Source organism: Pinus tabuliformis, chromosome 1_1, assembly GCF_031772625.1.
Source record: "Pinus tabuliformis cultivar Carrire ecotype Pingquan chromosome 1_1, CPIR1, whole genome shotgun sequence".
NCBI classification, from domain to species: Eukaryota; Viridiplantae; Streptophyta; class Pinopsida; order Pinales; family Pinaceae; genus Pinus; species Pinus tabuliformis.
In genome coordinates, this window is record NC_142297.1 from 802373730 (window position 1) to 802385077 (window position 11348).

Below are 11348 nucleotides of genomic sequence, written 5' to 3' on the forward strand. Positions count from 1 at the left end.
TATTTTGACTTGACTCAAAATCTCAAGTTCAATGAAATGAAATGCGAGATTTTATGTTAATGAATTCTAGCTATAGTAAGGAATAAGAAGTTTCAAGCAAAGAAATAAGTGTAACTTTCAATGCAAGAAACATGAACTACTATTTGAATGCAAATCAAATAAACTATATGACACATGATTCTTGGCTTAAAAATACTTAAAAATTGTAGAAACTTACTTTGCTTGAAAATGTAAGCTAAAAATTACTCCACTTATGAACTAGAATGCAAGATTTTTCCTTTTTTGTTTTCTTTCCAAATGCAGTAAAAAACACTTTAACTGCAATTTTTGTTTTTTTACTTTCAAACAATATGAAAGAATTGAATGACGATGCAAAAAATATTGAAGCAAAAAGACGCAAATAAAACATGCACTCAAAAATTCGACACAAATTTAAATACCACTTCTAACACACACTCAAACAAAAAGGTGAAAAATCACACAAAAAGAGATGCTCGATATGGAAAGATAAGGCTATATAATGACAACAAACAAACTTACAAACCTTATCACAAAAATATCCAAGACTTATTCAGACAAAAACCTATAAAATACTTGACTTTTCTAATAGTCTCACACACTATAAGTATGTTATAGTGTGATAGTTACACAGTGGCGTAGGTGTGATAGTGTCGCTTTGGGTACCATGTAAAGTGTGATAGTACGGGAAAAAATAAAAAATAAAAAAAAAAAAAAAAAAATATCTTCAATATTTAAGAAGGATCTGAGTTTTGAGAGTCATATATAGCAAGCTAGTGACTCAAAAAGCATGGAAACTTAAGAAAACAATGATTCAAACAACTTAGAATGAATATGAAGAATAGGGTCGTTCCTCAGTATGGTTAACAATTATGTTTGATGGATAAATCCCACTTGCGGACAAGGGAAATCTCCCTAGATCTAGCACCCAAATCTAGAAAAAAATAAACAATGGAAATAAAATTTCCCTAGGTTTATCAAACATAAAATCAACAATGAACATAGAAATAGGATAGATCCATACGTTTTTCCAAATGTTTGTCCTCACTATTTATTTGTAACTCTTGGTGCCATTCTCTATATTTAGATGAAAAAATCTACAAGTGAAAAAATTAAATAAACCATCAAAGCACCAATAATTCAAAGATAATCTAATATAACCTATATAACTGATCAAGGAAGCAAATAATAAACATTGTCAAAACTTAAACAATGATTTATGGGAAAGAATAGTGTAACTATATCAAGAATGCAAAAAAAGGTTACAACCTAGTCTTGATGTTGTAGATCTCTATTTTATTGTTCTTCATTCCAATGCCCTACTTTCAAAAGTTAAGGGGGGAAAGATGGGAATTTGGGTAGAGTTTCATGAAGCTTCCCGAGATTTTATGACTAACCATCTTAATGGGGGATAATTCTATTTGTAGGCTTGAGAGGGATAGGAGGAGATAAGGGGTGGAGGTTCAGATCCAACAAGGTAGGGAGGTCAAATTAGATCCAAACCGATCAAAGAGGATGCCATCCATGAGGCTTCTAGAGTATAAGCTTCTCATATTCTTTTTTTTACATTTGTTAAAATAGTGTCACCCCCTATGACAAGGGAAAATGTGAAAGTGTTGCAGGTTAAGAGTTAGACAAAATGTGACAACCTAGCAACATCGCAGATAATTACAGTACCAACTATGACACCCTTTAAAATTAGGGTTTTTAAAGCTATTTTCATAAGATTCTTATCTTTCTGAGTGAGTTTCTCTTCCAAATTCTTTCAGGGATTGTTGGAAATTATGTTATGGATGATGAAGGATAGGGTCATGACATCATTTTTTATAAGTATGACAAACTAAAGTGTAACAATACTTGGATATCTCTTGTGGTCGGATATAAAGGGAGTCATGTATTTGCGTGGAGAGATTAGGAACAATGGGATCTTTGAACTAGGCTAACGTGGTGAGCTCCACGAATGCATTGTTGATGCCATGTAGACATCGCAAATGATGTGGTAGGGCGACTTGGGGCTACATGTGGGAGCCACATGGTAGAATTTGATGATGTGGTAGGAGATAACTAGTCAATATTTAAAGAGGCATAACTTTCAATTCAGGAGTCAGATTGAGGTAAAATTTATATTGTTATAATGCTCCTGACGAGCTGGATTCATAGTATTATCCGAAGTGAGTTCCACACACTTTGGTTGGGAAGGGATCTTGTAACCCCATCTTCATAATGAGACCATGGAGATTGGGTTAGCCAAAAATAACACTTCCCATTCAACCTAGATTAATTTAACGGGGCGAGAGGGAGCATTACACATATATGCATATGTGATTTCAGTTTAATACAAAATACATATTGAATGAATTGTTTCCTAACCTATGAATGTTAGAATACTCATTTTAGTTCTATAATTAAAATAAGTATTATGTGCTAATTAATTTTTTTATATTTAGATTATTTCTATATTTTAAATTGATTATCATTTTGTTTAACGATCATTCATTCATATTGAGTTATAAATTATCATTGGTGACATTGATTAGTTTTGTTTAGAGTGGGATTTATATTGAAAATTAATATTCTGTAATTAACACAAAAAATAAGAAAACCCATTTTAACTTCTTGCCCTTCTATTGGACTAAATTTTATGGCCTAGCTGATCCCAAATATCAGTTAAAACTATTTTTTATTTTTAACATCTACAGTTTCCTAAGAAACTTGCATTTGGGTAGTTCTTTGTTCCCTCTTTGTCAGTAACAACAAGTCCACCTAACACCAACATAGTGGGAGAAAAAATTAGGTAGACATTAAATAAGTACTTAAAATTAGGATTAGGAAACTAACAACAATAATAATAATAATAATGTTCATTAGTTATGAACTTAGTGTAGGTTAGATTATATTAGTTTAGGACATAGAAACTGGGTCAAATATTGTGAGTGCCACCACACCAAATGAGTAAGGGTTTGATTGGGGCCCTGGTTAGTAGTATCTCCACGTTGATGGCTAAAATTTTTCCACCTGTCAATAGATGGAAATAGATGTAAACATGGATTGGTTGACCTGTTGACGGTGTTGGATGTGACTAAAATTGTAAGGGGATCTCCCCGATGTAAAGTCCCAATTAGACCTCACATCGTTTGGTGTAGGAGTCCCATCCAGTCATACGGTCCAACCACCGTTGGATTGATTTAAATATTTTCCTTGGTTATCAACCAACACAAGAGAACAAACACTACTTTGGGGCAGCAATAATGTGAGCTTTGTGAGATACAAAATGTAATGTATATGAGGGAGACTTCCACAACTGGTGAGGGAAACAAGCCACCAGTTAGAAAAGTAATAACACTATCCTAAAGGGGGACTCAAGGATAAGGATAAAGATGTGTTGAATGCCTGCATATTAGTCCACATAATAAACAAAAATTATTAAATCCTAATAACACTCATTCAATAATAACCATAGATAAGCAAAGAATTAGTTCATTAACTTAATATGTAAATAAAGCAACATATACCATAAAAAAATAGAATAGTCAAATTAAATCGATGATACATGTATGAAGAAGTGTCAGATCATTGAGCTTTCTATTATAAGTGAAATATCCCAATTACATAGTTACATGGATGAAACAATGTATCCAATAGCGGAACATGAAGCATCAACTTACTTCTAAAAATAGTGATCTATCTCTTATGTCTTACAAGAGAAGATAAGGCAAGACCTCCAGAATCTAAGCCTTTGAAAATCCCCCTTGCTTGACTTAGGGGGAGATATTTATAACAAATAACAATGACCTTTGAGCTTCCTCATAACCCTTTGACTTCTATGACTATTCATATTTTATTAATGATTCATTACATTCCATATGTGACTATTCACATTACACATGTGTCCCTTGGACTTCATTACATAATACTTATTATAGAAGACAAATTAGATATGGTATGATGGCCTAATAAGGAAAAATTGATAATGGGACAAATGCTCATAGAATGGATAAATCACTTGCTTCCTCGTGAAGTTAACTTGTAAGGTAAATGGGCCATGCTCTAAAATCCTTTGCAATGAATTTGACCCGAATTGGCGAGTCCCCTTTGTAGGGCATCTTCACCTCCATTGCATCTATCAGTATGTTCTTGGAGATTGACTACACATTGTTCCACAACCATGAGAGCTTAATGTGTTCTTTGACTAGTGCAAAGGCATATTGCATAATAATGACTTTGGTTACCTCCAAGCCTCCATATTCTATTGCATGTTTTATTTGTTTAATATATTCTCTGATATGCTGAATTATGACTTATCTACCTTTGATTGCTTCAATTGATACGATGGTTGGAATCCAATGTTCTTGTGTTAGATACTCAAACCCATTATGGAGTCGATTCTATGTAGCCATAATACTAACTGATTGTGCTCCAAGATGTGAGTACTTTTTTAGGTGGAGCCTAAACTAATCTATGTCTATCTCTACAACAATCTTATCCTTATTTTCCAGATGTTGCGGAGCATACAAATATTTGGCAGTCCACTCTTTCATTCGGTCAACTTCTCTATTTTCTATCTTTCAGAGTTTCACCACTTCTTATGCGTTCTTTTGAATTCCAATGAGAGGAGCCATGACTCCTATTGCATAAGTATCATCTCATCATATAGTAATGCCATGGTGTCCTCCATTGGCCCCAACTCTTCTTGCATGGCTGCTTGTCTTTTGCGGCCTTGAAGTTCTATGATGACAGTCATTGATTCTCCACCGCAAGATGTTTTGCTTGTTGTTTCACCGCAACAAGTTCTCTTCACAATTTTGAATTCTCATTCAATGAGTACTTAGATTTATCATGCACCATTGTAGCGAATGCAACATTTTCCGCCTTGACCACCCTAATATTCCTTCTAGTGTTGGCAGTTATCACCTTCTCTGTAGACACTGAGACTCGATTTTGAGGATCCTTTGAGAAATAGTTGTGCCTATGTTGCATGATTTTCTTCTTCAGTTGATTGCCCTAGGATTCCTTCTGGTGTTGGAAATTATCACCTTATTTGTAGACACCAAGACTGGATTCTAAGGATCCTTTGAGAAATATCGGTGCCTATGTTGCATGATCCTCTTCTTCAGTTAATCGAATGTTACACTGCATACATCCATGACTCTTTCTGCTAGTGGAGGTGTGATCCTCATCTCTCCAAATGGAATATGACCACGTATGAGAGGATTTTCTCCTGGAGTATCTAATTCTTCCTCCATTGGCTGGATGGTATTTTCTTCCTCGAATTGTTCCTCTTCCAACTCTTGAGTCAATTGTTCTTCTTCCAATATTTGTGTTGTTTCCTCCTCCTAGGACTTCCATTTTTGTTCTTCTTCTATCTTCATCTTCTCTTCTTCTTATGCTTGTTGCTTCTCCAGCAACTCACTTGGTTGACTCTTCTTCTCTGCTTCTTTTTCTTCTCTCCTCTCCAACTCTGCTTGAATATCTCCTAAGTTTAAAGGATCATATTTCCATTTCTTGATGCTCTCGCCTATTGAGGAATACCTAATCATTTTCTTTAGAGCTACTTTATTTGCTTTAGGTGTTATCTCCTCCTCCTCCTCCTGCTCTTGCAAGCATTGAGCTGGTGGATCAAGGGGTGAACTTGTCTCCATTATTGGTTGTGTCTTCATGTTTCCATTTTACTAGTTCTTTATCTTCTCATCTTATGTTATGGACATCGATGAGTACCATGTATTGTGACTGTTCCTTTGACAATGTTTCCTAACAATTTGCTCGGGCTCATATCCATGGAATTATTTAGTGGTGAAATGTTGGTGGTCCAACTCCTGAATCTTTGTTGTTTCTACCTTATAGCTCTTTAACTCACAGGGTCTAATCCTCAACAGTAACATAGGAAAATGGGCTTTCTTCCTCCTATGAAGAATTCTTGGCAATCCCTTGTTGAGCTGATTTGTCACTTCTTGCATGACCACTTTGTTTGTCACATATTGTGGCATAAGATGAGGGGATATTTGGAAAATAAATCACCTAATGTATGTACCCTCAGGAGATGAAAACTTGTCTGTGATATCTCGAAGTGACTCCTTTACCGAATTGGTTGTGTAAGGTGGATCGATCTTAAATATCATGTGAAAGATAACTATAAACAAGTTTTCGACTAATTTTTCGTATATGCCTCTGAAGCTTGCTTCTAATAACACTCTATAGTGGAAGTAAACTGGGAACTTCTCCTCAGGGGTCCAATTCTAGTTCATTCATTGGAATGCATACTATGCACAAATTTCATCTAAGAGAAATGCAAACATGTAAAATTCTAGTGCCTCGTTTGCCCATAAAGATGCTTTTGCCTACCCCCCCAACACTGCAACTAAAATTACAGGATATATGCCCAATCGAGATTTCTACCATGAGCCACTACTAGATTAAGAATGTATATTGAATTCTCTTCAAACACCTCAACATTATTATGCCCATACAACCAACAATAAATGGCTATCAAATGCTAATATACATCTCTGAGAATCTTTTCCATATAGATTGTGGATGGGCGATGGTGAAAAATAGCAGGCTCTCAACACCATGATTTGATAACAACACTAGTGTCAAGGGTTTCCCATCTTATGTATAAGTTGTCATTTTCATATTCATTGGGCTTGAGCATCTTATACTATCTCTACATATCCTCACCATAATAGGTGGTGAGTTGACAACCACTCTCACTGCGTAGCACAAGGTGAGAGTCATTCATATGTGTAATGATCCATTCATTCACTTATGCACATGGCATGACTGGGAATCTGCATTTGATCCTATGCATCCAAGAATTTTTTGTGTTGATGTATGCATGCAAATGTTCTAAGTCCTCAGCAAACCTTTCCTGCATGAATGTTTTGTAAACCTTGCTCCATGTGACCTTTACATCCTTATCAACAAAGCATTGTGTATATGCATATATGGGAATATTTTTGTTTGTAACTTCTACAATTTCATTAGTGTTTGCTTCTTAAATTTATTTGGAGGCAACTTTGTGTGGAAACATGGCTCCAAAAAATGATGACAGTGTGGCAATACTTGTAGCACGAACACCTGTTTGGGTCAACACAATCATAGTGACAATATTAGCGGAAAGAAACATACTTATGTAAAAACACTTGTATATCATGTACAAAGAGCCATCACAGATGATAGAACATGAAAAACTATGAATGACAATGTAAAACAACTTGTGTGCATGAGAAAATGAGCATGCAAACTAGGAGGGCACACTTTCAAAGCATGAAGGAATATTCAAGATCATTGAGGGATTTACAATGCACTCATGTGCTGAAGGAAGTGGAGAAAATCATATAAGGCACATTGTCACACCTCAAAGGGTCAAAGGGATGGAGTGTTGGGCCTTCGAGTCTTCCCTATGAGCTCATGCACTCAAGGAGACAAGTAGGGTTCATTATTGCAGTCTGAAGGGATGAAGGATGAGGTTGAAAAGTCTTTGGGCCTCCACAATGCACCCATGAGCTCAAGGAAAAGGAGAGCGCACTGTCACATGCTAAAGGGCTGAATGAATATGCTTCATGCCTTCGTGATGTGCTCATTTTCTCGAGAGATGGCATAGTTATGTGTGGTGAAGAAGTGCACTATCAAGGAAAACTTGATCAAACATAGCGTAATTTTTCAGGTAAATTGGGGTTCAAGCTCAATAAGTGTGCTCTACCTATTGGAATATTAGAAACAAGTTTGAACAAAAAAAATTGATGCTAATATGAGGAAAGAAATATCTACAGGTATTTGTAGTTGTTTGTCTTATTCAAGGTGGAAAATGAAAGGTTTCAAGAATGTGAAGAGTTTTTGCATGCAAAAACAGATTAACACTTGCAACATGAAGATTCAACATAAACACCAACAAACAAATTAAAAATCAAAGGATCCACAATGAGAAAAGAAAGAATGGGAGTGAAATCATGAAAGGTAATGAAAATATTTTATATGAAAAACTTACTTGTTGCACTGGTTGATGAAGAGACTCTTGATTCCCAATTATTCACCCAACTCAGATTGAATGATTATACAAGAAGAATTATTAACTGATTTCATTTAAATAATTTTACATGCAAAACTAATTTATGCATGAGTTCCACTTGTCATTGCATGAAAGGATTATTTAAGAGAAGTTAAGTGGGCTCATATTTTCTAGGAATGCACCCACATGCAAAAATATGGCACATGCATGCATCCAGAAAGGGTGCATGTTTTCATCATGAAGGAGTGCGCTCATGGAGGGTGCACTTGTTGAGCATGAAGGAGTGTGCTCAATAAGGGCTCACTTCTTAGACCCCATGGAGTGTGCTCATGGAGGGTGCACTTGTTGAGCATGAAGGAGTGCGCTCAAGAAGGGCACACTTCTTCAACCCGAAGGAGTGCACTCAAGTTGAGCAAATGTCTTCACCAACTTGGAGTGCACTTTTTCTTTCCTAAGTGTTTTTCTTTCTTTTGTTTGATTTTCTGTGTTTTGAGTATTTTTCTAGTATGTGCATGGAGATAAGGAAAGTTTCCAAGTCAAGAAATATCATGAGTTCACCTAACCATGGAATAACTAACTCAAACACTTTTAATGGTTAAGTGACGATGCTTAAGAAACATTGGCTTATGAGGATGCAACACTAGGATAAAAAAACATAGATAACAAATCAAACAACATGATGACTCAAGGGGGCTTGAAATGATAGTTATTGTAGGCTCCAAGATTGACATAGACAAAAATTTTGGAGGGTCATTGTCACAACGACACACTGAGAGAACCGCAGCTTCTCTGAAATGGTTTCATTGTAAGCACAAAGTCTCATTTCTTTAGGAAGTATTGATTCATTCAATGGGTTACCTTTTCTCCCCATTATTATGTGGTTAAAGATATAGTCTTCCCTATTCCATTATTTGTGGTAACACAACAATATACCAAGCCATATCATTATCTTTTCGATGTAAGTAAGGGTAATATAGTATGGTGATAAAAACCAATCAGAATGTGATGTTTACATCTATAGTGTTGCTCCACTTCCATCAGGCCTAGATGATACCCCGACAGAGATAATTCAGGAACAAAAATGTTTCTTCACTGCCAGTGAGCCTGGTTAGTACCCAGTAAATTTCATTTCTTCACCTCCTCGTGCAAGAATCCTTTATCTTCTTTCACCCTTTATTTTTCTTTTCTTTTTTCATAGGACTATGCATTGGCACTTATTATTTTTCAACAGGTGGAAGAGGGATCCTGACTTATTGAGAGTAGGGGAGGTTGTTCCTTTAGTGACATGTTTTAACCGTTGATGCTTTGGTCACTAAAATTTTCCCCCTTATCTTACTCTACACAAATAGATAATCAAGAAAACATTATTCAAAACAAGATCGAGCATAGGAATGAGAATTATAAATAGATGTGGGCTTCATGGTTTTCTTGCAGCTTCCCAACTAAAGGTTCATATTTTCCATCGAAAAATCATTGACTCGAAAGAGATATACCAAATCAAGGAAGACGGTAACATACAATCCAAGGGTTATACGGTACTACAACTTGCCTTGCACAAAATGTTAGCCACGTCATCTGGAAGCTCAAAACCGAAGTTATTTAAAGATAAATAAAACCAAAATAATGAAGTGGAAACAATAAAGACCAAATCAAACAATAAGAATGCAGGTCACCTAACTACATGCAATCTATCCTAACCTAACCTAAACAGTGCAGGGTCGGGTCATGCAAAGTGAAATTTTCAATGCATCCAAGCAAGTTTCTCCTAACCTTTAGACTAGAAGATATGATCATGGAAAACCAAAACAGAAAGTAATGCAGTGAATAAGAGAAATTGTGCAAACATATGCACTGATTGATGGAAATAGGAAGCGCAACCAAAACGGTGTACTACACTCAACTACTATTTCAAGTGAGAAAATTTACAACAAAAAAAACTACCAAGACTAGGACCATACAAGGTTTTGCGAAGAGCGTGCATGTACAAGCCACGAGACATAGGTCCAAACTGAAGAGAGACTTTTAGTGAGTCTGTAACGAGATCATGGAAACAACCTTTAGGGAAAGATAAACAAGATATATTGAACAAGGACAGATCTGTGTCATAACCACTATTATTGGCTTGACCACAATCTAAGCTATTATGCATGTGATATTAGTTGATGGATGATGAAAATGATTTGTTAAGATTCTTCCTTATTTCTACATTACATATTAGATATTTTCTTGAGATGGGATGTAGCGAAGGAAGATTAGTATTCAAATTAAGTCTCCTCCCCTAGGGGTTGAATAATTTTATGTTGATAAAATAAGCATCCCTCAGGAGAGATTCAACATCCCATATGATGACCTAAATGATAAAATTGTGCAAAAGAATGATAAACTGACCAAACTCACAAATATCGTCATGGTGATAGGAACCTGACATAACCATCAATGTAGGTTGAAGTGTCATATCACTTGACCCATATTTGAATCCTGACAAGATGGATAATCAATTTGGTAAAACATGGTCAGTTTCTTATCAAAACAAGATCCATTACCCAAATCACGAGATTTAGAAGAAGATAGATTTTCAAGATTATTGCAAAAATATATGATGATAAGCATATAATTTTCTTGATCAAATGGAGATATACCTGAAAGAAAATCTTCGATAATTGCATCAAACTCCATTTGAAATTGTTGTAATCCAACTCCTCATGTAAGAACTATTGGGTTGTGTTATATATTTTTGGACCCTATATTAGGTGTGCGAACCTACCTATGGTTTTTTGCATGGTTTTCGCACATGTTTTTGGGCGCGATGGTTTTCGGTCCATGGTATTTTTTGCTTTGGCATGTATATATATGTATTGTAACATTGAAAGGAACATAATGAAAAATCAATCTGGTAGTCCCAGTTTTGGGATCCAAGGGAAAAATCTGTGTGTATATTTTGTTTTATGTGTTATGCTCTCGCATTTGTTTATTTTTTGTTTTTAGAATTCATATGCAGGTAATTTTTGTATGGGGTCAAAACCTACAAGAACAAAGATTCATCCATATTACTTGAACAATCGTCATTGTATAATTCAAAGAAAAGGAAATCATTAGGGTCATGATCATCCAAGTGTTCAATTTGATTAACGAGTGGAAGATCGATTGGTAGAATATCAACATTGGGAAGTGGTTGATTGATATGATTAGATGAATCACCATCAAGGGAAAGATTTGAGAGAAAAACCAATTCTTTATCTACTAATTGACCTTCTGATTGAATGATCGCTTGAGGTTTGAAACACGGAACATCAAAAGGAGGAGGACATGGAACAAAAGGCAAGTA